The sequence below is a fragment of the Notolepis coatsorum genome (genome assembly GCF_963971535.1).
Source record: "Notolepis coatsorum genome assembly, chromosome: 1".
Lineage (NCBI taxonomy): Eukaryota > Metazoa > Chordata > Actinopteri > Aulopiformes > Paralepididae > Notolepis > Notolepis coatsorum.
The window spans coordinates 240,033,259-240,048,848 of record NC_140165.1 but is presented as its reverse complement, the minus strand read 5'-3'; positions in this window follow the sequence as shown (position 1 = coordinate 240,048,848).

Here is a 15,590-nt window from a genome sequence, read left to right as displayed (position 1 = left end):
AATAAGCTGCGTCGTCACTCGCGCAGCTGTTAGCTAACTGTTTCATTTTAACTTTTCAGACTTGCTTTTCGACTGATTCCACCTTCTCCTACAAAGGTTTTGACTGCACATTTCGTCACTGTTGATAATTTCGTTTTAAATCCAAGTCGTCATTGTAATATTTTCAGCGTTTAGCCCAATACTAAATAGAGACTTCGATAGTTTACTGTTTGTTATTATGAATTGAAATGGGGGACCCTGATGTAAACAAGACGAAAGTCTTTCTCTGGTCTGCATCCCCTTAACAATTGTGTGTATTGAGCTGTACTGTATTGTACCCATTCTGCAATCTGTTAATAAAGTTTTCAATCAATTCAATCAATCAATCAATCAATCAATGCTGTCGCACGTGACAGTCCCGCCTGCCTTGCACAGTAACTAACGGCATGCTAGGCATTGCCCGCGAGGAGGTGGCGTGTGGCCAATGACGACGGTACAGTACAGGTACTGTTACTGCTATGGCTGTGTAGCCTACATTACATCTGCCTAAGGGCATTTTGTATCTAATAATAACGGCAGTGGATTAGAATGGAGTAACTTAGTGGTTTCTATTTTCAGCCCTGAATGTAAACTGAAGAAATTAGTTTCACCTCCTGTACCAAGGCTCATGGACACAGGTTTGCTAGCTACTGTACTCTAGTAGTCAAATGTTTATTTTGTCATTATTTATGACACTATCTAAACGGTTGGCTTTTGTTTTGGTAGGTATTTTGCTTCTTTCTGTAAATCTTCCCTCACTAACCGTTATCCTGTAGGCTACTTCCAGGAATGTGAAAGTTTCAGGAATTTGAATGTTATGTTTGTCGATAATCCAATGTAGCCTACAGTTACCCCCCCCCCCCCCACCCTGCTCCTACGGTTTCTTCGTCAAATGTATACTCTCTTCTTCTTCTTTTTTATTTTAATTTTTTTACTCTTTTTGTATCACAAACAGTACTGTATTTGTAAATCTGGTATGTCATAAATGTATAGATGTAGCAGTACTGACTATCTGTATGTCATGTATGTCATATATGTCCTGATGAATTGAAAATGGGGGACCCTGATGTAAACAACACGAAAGTCTTTCTCTGGTCTGCATCCCCTTAACAATTGTGTGTATTGAGCTGTACTGTATTGTACCCATTCTGCAATCTGTTAATAAAATGTTCAATCAATCAATCAATCAATCAATCAATCAATCAATCAATCAATCAATCAACCGTCTATAATTAGAATGGATAGACAGAGTACAGAGTATCACCGTAATCTCCTTTGGTATAACGTTACTATAAGATGGCTAACGTTACCAAGACCTTGATCATGTTTGAAAACGAGTTTGCTGGCTAACTTGTACTAAACATCCACTGGTGTGACTAAGGTACACTAACTTGTAAGAGAGAGCAATAATGGGACAGAGGCAGGTATTCAGAGTGGTAGTTGTATTGGTGTTTCAGAGGCTGGTATTCAGAGTGGTAGTTGTATTGGTGTTTCAGAGGCAGGTATTCAGAGTGGTAGTTGTATTGGTGTTTCAGAGGCTGGTATTCAGAGTGGTAGTTGTATTGGTGTTTCAGAGGCTGGTATTCAGAGTGGTAGTTGTATTGGTGTTTCAGAGGCAGGTATTCAGAGTGGTAGTTGTATTGGTGTTTCAGAGGCTGGTATTCAGAGTGGTAGTTGTATTGGTGTTTCAGAGGCAGGTATTCAGAGTGGTAGTTGTATTGGTGTTTCAGAGGCAGGTATTCAGAGTGGTAGTTGTATTGGTGTTTCAGAGGCTGGTATTCAGAGTGGTAGTTGTATTGGTGTTTCAGAGGCTGGTATTCAGAGTGGTAGTTGTATTGGTGTTTCAGAGGCTGGTATTCAGAGTGGTAGTTGTATTGGTGTTTCAGAGGCTGGTATTCAGAGTGGTAGTTGAATTGGTGTTTCAGAGGCAGGTATTCAGAGTGGTAGTTGTATTGGTGTTTCAGAGGCTGGTATTCAGAGTGGTAGTTGTATTGGTGTTTCAGAGGCTGGTATTCAGAGTGGTAGTTGTATTGGTGTTTCAGAGGCTGGTATTCAGAGTGGTAGTTGTATTGGTGTTTCAGAGGCAGGTATTCAGAGTGGTAGTTGTATTGGTGTTTCAGAGGCTGGTATTCAGAGTGGTAGTTGTATTGGTGTTTCAGAGGCAGGTATTCAGAGTGGTAGTTGTATTGGTGTTTCAGAGGCTGGTATTCAGAGTGGTAGTTGTATTGGTGTTTCAGAGGCTGGTATTCAGAGTGGTAGTTGTATTGGTGTTTCAGAGGCTGGTATTCAGAGTGGTAGTTGTATTGGTGTTTCTTTGAATTGCAGGGGTTACAGCTGCAACGTTTACAGTATCCCTTTATCTCCTATAGGTTGCTGGTGGCAGGCAGGCAGTCGCAGTATTAGTATTGATGTATGGTTTCTAGGAGACAAGAGAACAGTATTATTGAACATGCAAATGTAATCGGATAACATACCAAGTGTGTTATCAATTAATTTATGATATACAATAATATATAAATATAATCTGCATCACAGGGAAACATGGCTATAAAATACTACAGATATAATAATCCCCACAATTAACAATGAAATGCTTATACGGAGAACAATAGAGTGAATACACAGTAAGTCATCGAAGGACACTAAATCCCTGTAGCTCAATGAAACAACGTAGATGAACAATTAGCGATGGGGATTACAATAGGTATTGCTATTTCATCATCTACATCATTTCAGCATAGTTTCTAGGTGAAGTGCTCCTTTAAAAATAAATAGCCATTATGTGGCATATGAGGGGGAAATCATCAGGAAATTATGGAAAGCAGCATTGTCTCATGCGTGGACCGTCCATGCTTGTATTTGCATCTGATTGTAGCTTGCTATATTATCCATTGGTGAGAGTTTAGTCTGAAGGAAAAGTCAAGGTCAAAAACATTCCACTAGATGGCGGTAGAAGTCAGCTACAAACATGCAACCAACTCCATCCTCTGAGACCATCCTGATTTATCCTGCCTCTAGAGGAACATCAGTGCTGTTGACTATTCATTGTGTAACATTATGATAGCTATAGATTTATACTTTCTGTTCCTTGTGATATTGTGTACAAATTGGATTACAAATTAGGCTCTGTGTGGCATCTACCATACAATGCGTCTATCTATGAATGGAAGACATAGTCCCAACACTGCCTGGCCTACTACCTGGTTTAAGATAGAAAACGCTAATTTCAGCATCTGTCCTTTTGTCCCCACAGATTTGAGACGCAGCTTTCAAATCGTTTGCATGGCAAAGCAGCCGTCGAGCCTCAGAGAAGCCCTGCCTTCCAACCTCAGGAGGTAGGCTATACACTGTATCCTTTGCAAGAGAGCATACTAGTCTATATACAACAAAGCACTGACATAGGCTATATATTTAGGTGTAACAGGATAAAAACAGAAAACCATGATCTTTATAATATATATATATATAAGGGCCTCTATATTCTGTAATCACAGTGTAAAAGCACTAAAAACAGGGTGGGATAATGAATCACTGAGAAGGCCCCATGCAAAACAATGGAACAGGTGGTTATTCCATGGGTTTCTAGACACTTAAAAGATAATTACAATTTAAATTAAAAAGGTCTTAGAGATGACCACAAATACCAGAAAACAAACAAACGGAAGTGCTGAAAACATGTGTGCTGCGAGATACCACTCAACGATTCCTTTTCTCAGTTTGATTAAAAGACGGTTGTGTGTTGTGCGCACCTGTTTCACAGCCATTTTTCACTTCGCTTACGCGTCTTGTTAGTTAGGAGCTACAAAGCAGCGCGGATAGCCCGACGTTTTGGGGCCGCGTCTCTGCCAGCTGGTAAACGAAGCTGCGCTTTGATGCTCAGACCCACCGCTCTTTTGATGGAAGTTCATTAGAATGAGAGCTAACAGCTTTTGTTTAAGGAGGCTCCTTGATGTGCCTGGATGGGCAGGACATGTTTTTATTTCAACTAAACGTAATGGTGTGTGTGCCTGCCTGCCTGTCACCGCTTCACTTGAAGCGGCTGCAACAGGCATCCCGCCCGCGACACCGACACAAACACATCAAACGGGGAGCCGACAAAAGCGCGCGTAATGTGATACGGCTTCTCCGCGTTCGCCCGGGCCCCCGTTTCTCCATTAATACATGAACATTTGTTTTAATTAGCAACATCTGAAAACAGACAGAGGGTTTTGTCCCTTTTTTTCCTCCTTTTATTTTTATTTTTTTAAATATAAATCTTTATAAACATCTGAGAGGGCACACAAAAACACAACAGGATGTTAGCTGTGTAATCAGCCCCTATGAAATGACAATCAGGCATTCAAACAGGATGGAGAATGCACTGGGGAGCAGTCCCATGTGGCTCCGAGCTTCACGCGTGTCCTTCGCTCCTCTCCGCACTAGCCTGTCATTTGCTACTGAAACGGCACCACAGCTGCAGCATCTGCAGTGGTTCACTTAATAACAAGGGAAAATGAGGTTTGTTAATAAAGACGCTCAGGCGAGTTGTCCCGGTGCGGTGACACGAAAGGACTGCGCAGGTTCGAATCCCGGTTGATGTTGCGGTTGCACTCGAGACAGGGGGAGATTCTGCGACACTTTGAGAGCAATAAACTTTCAATGCTTAAAACCGACGTGTTTCGGATGACATGGCCTTCGCCAGGCTACATAGTGAGAAGGAAGCAAACAATTCATCATGTTGCTGTGTCACTGCAGGAGCATAAATACAGGGGGTGTTTTTCGGGGAGGGAGTGGCATAGACGGGCCTCTTCAGAGAATAACTAGTGCGTATACACTACAGAAAATGGCCTCAACATTAGCACGATCAACGATCTCTTATAAGGGGCCCCATACAAATTCTGCAATGTCAGTGATGTCACATCCCTCTGTACTCTCTCTTGGATCTACCGTATGCACTGAATACTGTCACTATAAAAAGAAGAACATATAACAGTAGTTTGTGTACCATAATTCCACTATGATGCTCAACTTGATTTGAGAAAAATCCTCACTATACCAGTTGAATCTATAAACCCCCCTTTTCAGCCCGTAAATTCAAGTGAAATATTCATGGAGGTGGAAGATGCAGGCAAATGAAGCGAGCGTTTTAGCAGCTAGGGCACGGCACCCTTAAGCCGGCGGATTCACCCGCTGCCCCGGGAGCCTTGACGCTAGTGAAAAGTGACTGTCTATTAGAACTTATCAACATGTTGTTGGTGGTGGTGGCCCAGTGGGAGCTGTTGTCATCGCCGCTCTGACACTGTGTGACACTATTGACTGTACTGTGCTTGCCAAAGCAGTAAATCACTTGGAGTTTTCAGTTTTTTTTTTATTGTAGTTACTCCATACGTCGTTTGTAATCAGGTTTTCGCCAAGTTGATCTGGAACAGAAAAACAAACAAATAGAAGAAGTTAGTCATTTCCATTTCCGTCAAGGATTTATTTACTTTGTTGGCTTATCTGCTGTAAAAACGTCTCCTTTTTCTTTGCTCTGCTGTATTTCCTGCAGCCCTTGTTCTATATGTTGTGTATTCTATTTGACGAACCTGTTCTACAGAGCCTTTACATTTTTCAGTTGCAGGCGGCTCAGGTTTCAACCAATTTCTAGTTGTTTTTAGCTTTGTGATTCTAAGAATCCTAGGTATTTTTCAGCCTCTGGCGCGACGCAGGGAAGAAGTATGAAGCTAGGAGTCTCTGACACTTGAGTTCCTACAACCTGTGATATTATATTTCTATTATATCTATTCTATTCCATTTCTAGTCTATATTTAGACTGTATAACCAGGGTAATGACATGTTGAGTCTATATTTAGACTGTATAACCAGGGTAATGACATGTTGAGTCTATATTTAGACTGTATAACCAGGGTAATGACATGTTGAGTCTATATTTAGACTGTATAACCGGGGTAATGACATGTTGAGTCTATATTTAGACTGTATAACCAGGGTAATGACATGTTGAGTCTATATTTAGACTGTATAACCGGGGTAATGACATGTTGAGTCTATATTTAGACTGTATAACCAGGGTAATGACATGTTGAGTCTATATTTAGACTGTATAACCAGGGTAATGAAATGTCAAGTCTATATTTAGACTGTATAACCGGGGTAATGAAATGTTAACAATATGTTTATCGATATGGCTTGACAATCTTTGGTTACTTCTAATTTCAGTTCTTACTCCCATTTTAGTTTTTCTAACTGAGTTATTGTTGCTATTCTCCAGGATCCTATACACTGTATGTATCCATTTATAAAATGTTCTGTTATAATTCATTATCAAGTGTTATATCAATTATTATGTTCTGTAATGGTTGGATTTTTACATATTTATAATTTTACATAGCTTCTAACTTGCATGTACGTAAAAAAGTCCATCCCATATATTGATTACTATAAGAGCTGGATCCCCCTTAACTCATTCTGCACCACGGGTCGGGGCGCCAGAGGGCGCTATTACGCCAGCTCTGTAAGTCAATGGGGGGACTGCGAGATTTGCGAGTGCTTAAAATATATCTTAAATTATAGCTATGGGTCTAATACACCCGTCGATTATCAGTGAGTTGCTTCCAGTCAACATGTACAAAACGGATTGTTTTTTCATCTGTACATTTCCGTTTTATACCGTTTTGAATATGAGTATAGTTTTGGTGATTCTTAGTAATTCCAGGAAAAGACGCGATAATAGCCCTTTAGTGGAATACACTAAACACGTTGTCATTTTTTGCCTGATTATCGAATCTTCCTGAAATCAACGCTAGATCATCATTATTATCCTTCCTCGTGCAAGAATGAAAAAAGCCCTGGACCGCGGCGCCCCCTCCTGCACCCAACGGCACACAGCCACACACACACAGAGACAGCGTCGATCGGGGTAGAAATAAATATCAGATCAACGATCAAATTTATATATAGTGTTCTTACCTTGTATCTGATGTAATGCAAAAGAAATAATCCAATTATCTGATCACCATTCCAAATACTGCTTGTGGAGGTCCGTACCCCATTACCGACCGTTACATATGGGCGGGCGGGCGGGGTTACTGTTCCATGCCATCGTTGTATAGACCTACCTCGCCTGAGTATTTAAACCCCGCCTGCCCAGCTCGGATCGTCCCAGAAAATAAACTACATCATTCCCAATGGAGTGCAATACCAGCTGGAAGGCGTAGGCGGCGGTATTTGCCCTTTTGCGAGCTCAGACCCATTCCCAACGATAACATCAGGCTGGATGGATGAAAATGAATGGATATCACTAATAAAAGAAATAACGATTAAAACCTGACTATACTCGTGATTGGCGCTGAACGGTCGGCGAGTTAACCCGACTATCATCGGGTCTGGCGTTGAATGAGTTAAATTGGTAAAATAAATATGTTTTCTGCTCTTATACCATAAAATGTACATGCATTATGCCATATCTTTATTGTATTATCTATCCATTTATTCCCAATAGGTTTAACTATCTTCTTGGATACGAATGGTAACGATTTTAGATTCTTACAATGTGGGAGTTATATTTTTCTCCATTTCGCATCACACTGAGTTGTCATTTAACCAGATTGCTATTGGTTTTTATTAATACTGCATAATAGTAGCTAATGAGGTTTGGGAGCCCTAATCCTCGCTTTGGTTTTTCCTTCTTTATCTATTTGAATTTGACTCTTGGTCTTTCTCCATACCAAACAAATTAAGAAATTAGCCCTTCCCATTTTTTTTTTTTTCTATAAATGTGCTTGTTGTTATTGTTGGTTAATTAAGTCACAGTTTGTCATCTCTTATTATCTTTGGATTTGATAACGGCCCTGTCTCCTCTATTCATCCTCAGAGGGGAACAGAAAATACTTGTGGGATCCTCTTATCTCTGTCGCCTGGTTTGATCTGGGAGAATAGCTTCTTACGAAAACATTCTAATAGCTAGTGCTTCAATTTGTTAAAGATCCCCGGGGCTTCAGGAGTCCCTCACTAGCGCCAGTCACGACTGCCACTTCATTTGACTCCAGCTCATCTGTTCATGTTTAGTCGAGTGATTCCATATTATATATTTCATTTGTGCTGATGAAATGAAAAGAGTGGGTTGGGACAACGACAACGACAAAGACAACAACAACAACAACAACAACAACCGGGATGCCTGTTGCAACAGTGCAAAAGGTCAGGACTCAGGAGTATAAAGCTATGAATGACTATGACTTATCAAGCCTAATGTTGTATCGCTCTGTAGTGTACAGTATATTGTCCTGTTGTGTTTTGCTTCTCATTTATTTATTGTTTTATTGTTGTTTAGCATCGTATGCCCTTTTGTTTACGTTTTTAATTACCCAGGGTGCTACTGTAAAAGAGAGCTTGCACCTTGCATGTTTGTCCTGTAAACAAAGGTTTGAATTTAATTTAATTTAATTTAATTTAATTTAATTTAATTTAATTTAATTTAATTTAATTTAATTTAATTTAATTTAATTGAAATGCAGAGGCATTTATGGTCCGTGTTCATCATAACCTCAAAGTACGTCAGCTTACCTCAGATCACCGGCCTGATCCTTTTACCATGTCACTTGTAATGACCAGATGGGGGAAAACTGACTGTATATCAGCGATCCTACTCTGAGATAGTTAATCAATACATGTGCAGAGGTGTGTCTTGTTGAGGTAGTGAGCTCAAAGAGAACTGATGACAACATGTGACAGGAAGGTCCCTGTTTGAAGCCCAGATCCTGATGGATAAAGTCTGACGTCAAGTGAACTGAGAGGTGGAGAGTGCCTGCCACTCAAGGCACCCCTGACCCCTAGCCTCCGAGGAATGTGTGTACTCATGCGGGTTGGCTGTGTTTCTTTATCACACTCATGAGTATTATATTTTCAGTTCATGCTCAACTAAATCAAAGGTTTTAAAGGGAAATGCCACTAAATCTCAGCATAATAATAATAATAATAATAATAATAATAATAATAATAATAATAATAATAATAATAATAATAATAATAATAATAATGTTACTCCTTTGCCCAAAGACAGATCAGTGTCACAACGTCCAAATGCCATAAATGAGAGTGAACAGTTAGCCCTGCCCTCTGATTTGTGATGTCATACCAGTGTATAATTATATAGACAATTAATTGTATGAGACGGAAAAATAGAATTAATAGCATTACTATATGAAGCTCATTTGGATATAAAAGTCCCCTTACATATTGGCCACATTGTCCTTTTCACTCATTAAATAATTAAGTGTTCCACTCCAGAATTCCCCAAATTAGCTTTAAAGGGATATTTCACTTTAGTATAACTAACTCCATCTCAGGTAATCTACAAGTAAGCTATAACAACCACTGCTGTCCCTGTCGTCCGCTGTCAACACCACCATTCCTCCCAGGTGTCAGGCTCCTCATTCACTGCCATTCGTGTTGTTGAGGATCAAATCTGATTATCATACTTCTGAAGCATAAACAAACTGTACAGCAACATTAATATGCTGCATAATATATTTGCGTATGTCAAAGGTACTTTTTTTTTAAGCTAATGTTGCCATTTTCAAATGATTAATAAAGAAACTATTTCTCACTTGAGGTGTAGTTTGACCAACTGTCAACTTTTCACAGGATGTTTAGAATCCTTCCAGCAAGGCAGCAGGTAACCATGGTAACCACTCCCCAAACATTCTGTGCAAGGCAAAGGTACACAGCACACAAATTTACCGGATCTGCTTTTACTTTTCAAAGGTAATGCATCTGTAAGGACACATCAAATGCCAAAACAAACACGTACCTTTGACTCAGAATTGTCTGTTTTATTGAAATCTGCTGTAGTACTATTAGTGGAAATAAAAGTACTCTTGTTTCATAGAAACAGGTTGCTACACAACTATGCTGTCGGCTTCCTAATCAGTCACAGTCCCTGTTACTCCAATAACCTTGCTGGAATGTGATTTGGATTATGCTAGTTAGAACTTCATACTTTTGTTAAGCTTTTGCTATTATGAACCAGTGGACAATGGCATTATTCTGTCAAAGCTAAAACCTTGTATTAACCTGGCAATAGAGTGCCAGCTTGATCCTATAGGAAGGCTGTCTTGAAATGACATGTTTGCTGGTTTGGTCCCCAATGCTAACAGCACCTGGGAGCAAATGCAGCTCACCTCCATAAAGGATGTACCAACCTGCTCCTATTACGACCACTGAAAATATTGGAAATATACTGACACGAGTTGATCGTACATACGCATATATGTTAATGACACCATAGCAAACATTCAACTTCCAGTGGCCCAATAGTAATAATTCAGTACCTATACATTCCAATGAGGAACTATGTGGTTACCGAAATGTTGATATTAGCTATTAGCTAATTAGCTCTATTCTATTTTCAATCTTTCAAAATGTTCTTATGTACCCCAGTTGCTATTGCATGTACATATTGTGTTTTATTACACGTATGTACATACATACCAGCTGTTTCACCTGTTTTATTCTCCACCCATTGATCATCCATAGCAACACTACTATCACCGACATCTAAGAAGGGAGATTTCCCCTTGAACGGCCCTTCTAAGGTTTCTCCCCTCCACATTGCCTGTGGTGCTTTTTTCCTATTGCTAGGTTTGTTGTGAGTTTTTCCTTACCTTCGTGTGGGGTATGTCTGGGAGTGTTGCATTTATTTATTTTACATTTTATTTAGGATTTCATGGTGTTTTTAGTTTTGTTCTTGATTTATTGTGATGTTTCTTCTTGACTTGTCCGGCCCATGGGGACATGAACGTGTGTCGTCGGGCCTTACAAATAAATTTGATTTTTTATTTGATTTACCATCAGTTACTCTGGTGTTACACCTGCCGTACGGCTGGCTTCTACTAGTAAAGAACCATCAATTTGACTCTCTAATCCCCACGTCATGCCTGCTTAGCTCTCACAACAAACTGTAGCCTAACTATCGGTTAGATAATATCTGTTTCTACACTTTGTTAGCATATAGTTCCTCATTAGTTCCCAGGCACTTAATCATTGTTTGTGGCCCCAAAGCAAAGTGTTGCCACCAAATCACAGCTGTTATTATTCTGAAAAAGCTAATCGCTTAATTTGTGTTTATATTACCATTTCAAATGCGATCCCAATCAAACAGATTTAATTTAAACTCTGCCCCTTTTCTTTTAGAGAAGGGCTCCTTAATAAACTTTTACTAAGAGCTTTCCTGGCTGATGGGTATGTTGACGTGGGCAGTGCGTCAAACGTGTCAGGTCTGAGCTGCTTTATGGATCGCTTCTTAAAGGGAACTCTGAGCTACGGTAGTCATTTGTAGAGCTATTTAGAAGTACTTGTAGGTATAAGATCAAATATTTAGGGGTCTAGATTTTAACTTTTTCTTTTGGAATCCCTTTGGTGACCTAACAATAGCTTGAATCTCACACCTGGAGAGACAATGTCCCCAAACGCTAACCCCCACCTTTCTCTATCCACAAGAGATCAGGGTCCCCTTCTCCACCTCAGTGTCTCCTAACTGGCCAGGATGAGAGCACTCCTCCCAGGCAAAGCTGCACTATGTGTTTCACTGTTAAACAGGGTTTTGCAGGGCCGCTGTTTTAGCGTATCTTCCTGTGCATCTCAGTTCAACAATAGAACACATGCTCCTGCTAGAAACCCTTCGAAAGTCTTTACACTCTGTAAATTCTATCATTTACCGATCAGGCTCCATGCTGCGAGCTCTTCATCAGGTCTGGATATTAGCCGCAGTGGTGCCATTTTACCACACACTATGACTGGTAAATTGGTGCTGTTTGAATTAATTGAATTAATAAATTCTCTACAACTGAAGGCCATTTTCTACAGTAGGGCTAAAATTAAATCCGGAGACATACCTAATCCAAACCCAAAGCTGAAAATTGAATTTCCAAATGAGATAGGCCCTCGCTATTGTCGGGGAACGTCAAGGTCGATATATTACAAAAGCTATTGAGATTGATTCTTGAATGAGTGATGCATAAGCGTCTATGAGTAACATACTTGATGTACTTTTTTATTGACTGAACATAAAGCCAAGCCTCATTTAAATGCAATTGTCAGCTTAATGAACGCTAATTGGCGATCTGTGTACTACTTGTTTATTTCTCATTTGAAGATCGTTTTCAAAAATGACCAATGGTCTACTAGGCACGCATAATGAAACTAATTCTATGCTTGCATTTAGCTCGCGTCTAGTGCTGTGTCAAAGGTCTCTCTTCCGCACCGGCAAAATGAGCATCTGGGTTCTTAAGTAGAAATTCATTCCTTTGACTCTGGAAATGATTTTATTTCAAAGATCTTGACATTTTGTCAGTCAGTGCTCTCTTGCCTACTCATCAGCAATAGATTTGTAGCAATATGCCACTTTAGAGACACACAGAGGGTACATCATAACGCTCGATCTTTCTCCAGATGATTGATTGTCACAGGGAGCCGAGCTCAGTTACAGTTTGAAGGCAGATCCGTTGGTTCTGCTACCAGATTGAATTTTTTTTTTTTTTTTTTTTTATATCTCTTTCTCCGATTTTTCTCTGTTTTATTTAGTCGTTGTGCCAATCCCCCCCCCCCCCCCCCCCCCTCCCCTACCTGGTTGTTGTGCGCATGTTCTCCTACTGGTCGGTACAAGGGAACCCTGAAGTATCCGCACACTTCCTCCGACACGTGCGGCGACAGCCAGTGGCTCTCTTCTCACCTGGCAGCGAGGGCTCTCATTGGTGAAGTGTAACGTGTGGGAGGTCACGCTGCCTTCCTCAAGTCCTGCCTCCGCTGAGCAAGCGCCCAGACCTGACCTGTAGGCGTTGCTGTCCACAACGCCAGTTTCCCACCCACGGCTTCCCTCCCCCTAACCCAGCCAAACGAGTTAGTATAGCGATCAGCCCACGCCAAGGCAATGCTGACTCCGGGAGTCGAGACCGCAGCCTCTTGCGTGGGTGACGAGCGCAATCTCCGCTACGCCACCTGACCGCCTATACCAGATTGAATTCTGAGCGAAAATGAAAACTGGCCTATGAGGAGTCTCCTTGTGCAGTTTACTAACAGAGAGACAGCTCATTTAATGCTAGCCGCTGAGGGGAAACAGCTGTGCCTCTACATGTCAATCAATCAGTCCGGTTTAAGTCGGCTTTGCCTAGTCCACAGCTTGATATGTGCCTCCTTTACTTTGTGTAGTTAAACTGCGGCTCGAGAGCTCTACTTGGGGAGAAGGGGGTGGAAAAAAAAGTCTAGGGAAGAAAGAGTGATGAGCCTTCTATAGGCCAAGGGTGTCTCTCTCTCCCTCCCTCTCTCCCTCCCTCTCTCTGAAAGGGCTTGAGAAGGAAATAAACGGCAATCACTGTAGCATGACTAGACTCCAGTGAGCACCCAGCCTTAATTGAGGTCTCACTTTCAGATTCCTGCTCCCTCTCTCCCCAGCTGCTCTCCGTTGTTGTCTGCAGGGGAAACGGGGAGAGCAGTGAATGCGGCAACATTGGACCAATAATTGTGTTTTTAATTTTAGATTTTTAATATAATAGGGCATATCATGTGATAGGGGGAAGTGTTAGCCTATTCCTATTGTTTCCCTCGTGCACAGTATACAATGTGTAAGTAGTGTTTGGATGTGTAACAAATTCTGCATAATTGGATTGCCTATAGCGCCGTGGTACATAATATACAAAAGGAATTAGATACTGCCGAGACAAAGTGAGGAGTCTCAGCTGTTAAAATATATTTAATACACGGTACTACGGTATCTATGGAGAGGGGTGTGTATAGTCTATTGTTCCTTGTTTTTCACACTAGGTACAGCACATGAGGTCCCGTTATTATTATACACATTTGTGTCTAGTGTTGATGTGTATCTCTGCAGCAGGCTGCTGCATTGTCACCAAGATAAAGGTCTATTCATAATAATATTAAATCGCAGACACTGTGGTTTGCTGACGACAAGGTTACAGGTGAATCGCTGGTTTGCAATTACAATCAAATTACAGGTGATTATCATTCAATGACAACTGTGGCGAGTGAGCTGTGTGTGGCGTTGCACCGTATTGTTATGGGCAGAACGTGTCATAGGGACACCATGATTCCTTGTACTGAGGAACCATAGAGCTCTGTTTTGACATTGTTTTAGACAGCCCCATGTATTTGCAGTTGTAAAGTCAATCCAAATCACTTTGGAGTGTGAATAAGAAGGTTCTCAACCCCTACTGTATTTAACTATGAATGAGTACAACACTCCCAACTTACCATCTTTTTTATTATATATATATTTATTGTAACATATAATATAACCGATAGGGCATCTGTTTATTTTTCTCATATTTGTATATTCAGAGGTAGTTACATTGTTTACACTGTTTATTTTTTCTCTTATCTTCATATTCAGATAAAATTGTATTGCCTATATTTACTGTATGTCTTTCTACTATTACCCTGCCCATACGCTCCCCCATGCTGCTATGACGCCTGAATTTCCCCAAGGGGATCAATAAAGGAATATTTTATTATATATATCTGTAGATAATAAAGTTTTATAACATTGTCCCTCTGAAAATGTAAGACGGAGTTATATGGTTCTTTGTCTGAGGTACGGGTAGGTCAGTTGTACTTGGCTGAGTTTGGGAGTCTGATTGTAATGTGTGGCGAGACCCTCCTGTCATTCAGCGTCAGGTTTGAAGGGGACCCCGTGTGGAAAGTAGAAATGAATGCAATGCTCTTCTGTTGTTCTCATTCAGAAACACAAAGCAGGTGTTCTGTGACGGCCTGGTTGACGATGCTGCGACCAAGTGTTAAGGAGCAGAATAGTTAGCTACTAGGATTTGGCATAAAACAACCCAGTAATAAAATATGACGCTTGTAATTGGAATATAATACCATAAAACAAACCAGGCATGACATATTAAGCTTGTGAGTGATTTACAGGAATATAATAACACAATTAGCCTGTTATATATGTATATGCTTATTATGTCGCAGTATAATTGATGTGCTTGTAATTTAATCATTGAAATAGCTTTTCTTTGTGGAAATGCAATCGGTCATACAGTATTATTATTATTATTATATATTTGTTTTAACTTCATTCATAGAAACACTTTTATCAGAGACTAGAAAGTTAAAAACAAACACAAGTCATAATATCCAAACCAGTTGTCGTGCCACCGGTGACTATTGATAAAGGCCTGGCGGGGGAATGTTGTCTGATTTGGTCCATTGTAATAATAAACCAGTAACCCGGTGCACCAGCTGCATCGCAAGGCAAATACATCAGCGAAGGTTGAACAAAAGCTTGGCACCAAAATCACAGTAAGCAGAGGGATGATGACTTATCTAATCAGACCCGTTTCACGGCTGAATATGCACCATGATGACAAGTTATCAAGGCATATGCAGAGCTATTGTGATCGTGTTATTGTGATGATGATAATAAACTAGGCTACTACCGGTGCACCATCATTATGAAGGAGGATTAATATGAAATGGCTGTAGCCTAGTGGCACACTATACCAGTGCATTCATTAGTTTACTGATGATGTAATAGGTCCCTTGTTCCCCCCCACTAAAGGGGAAAAAAA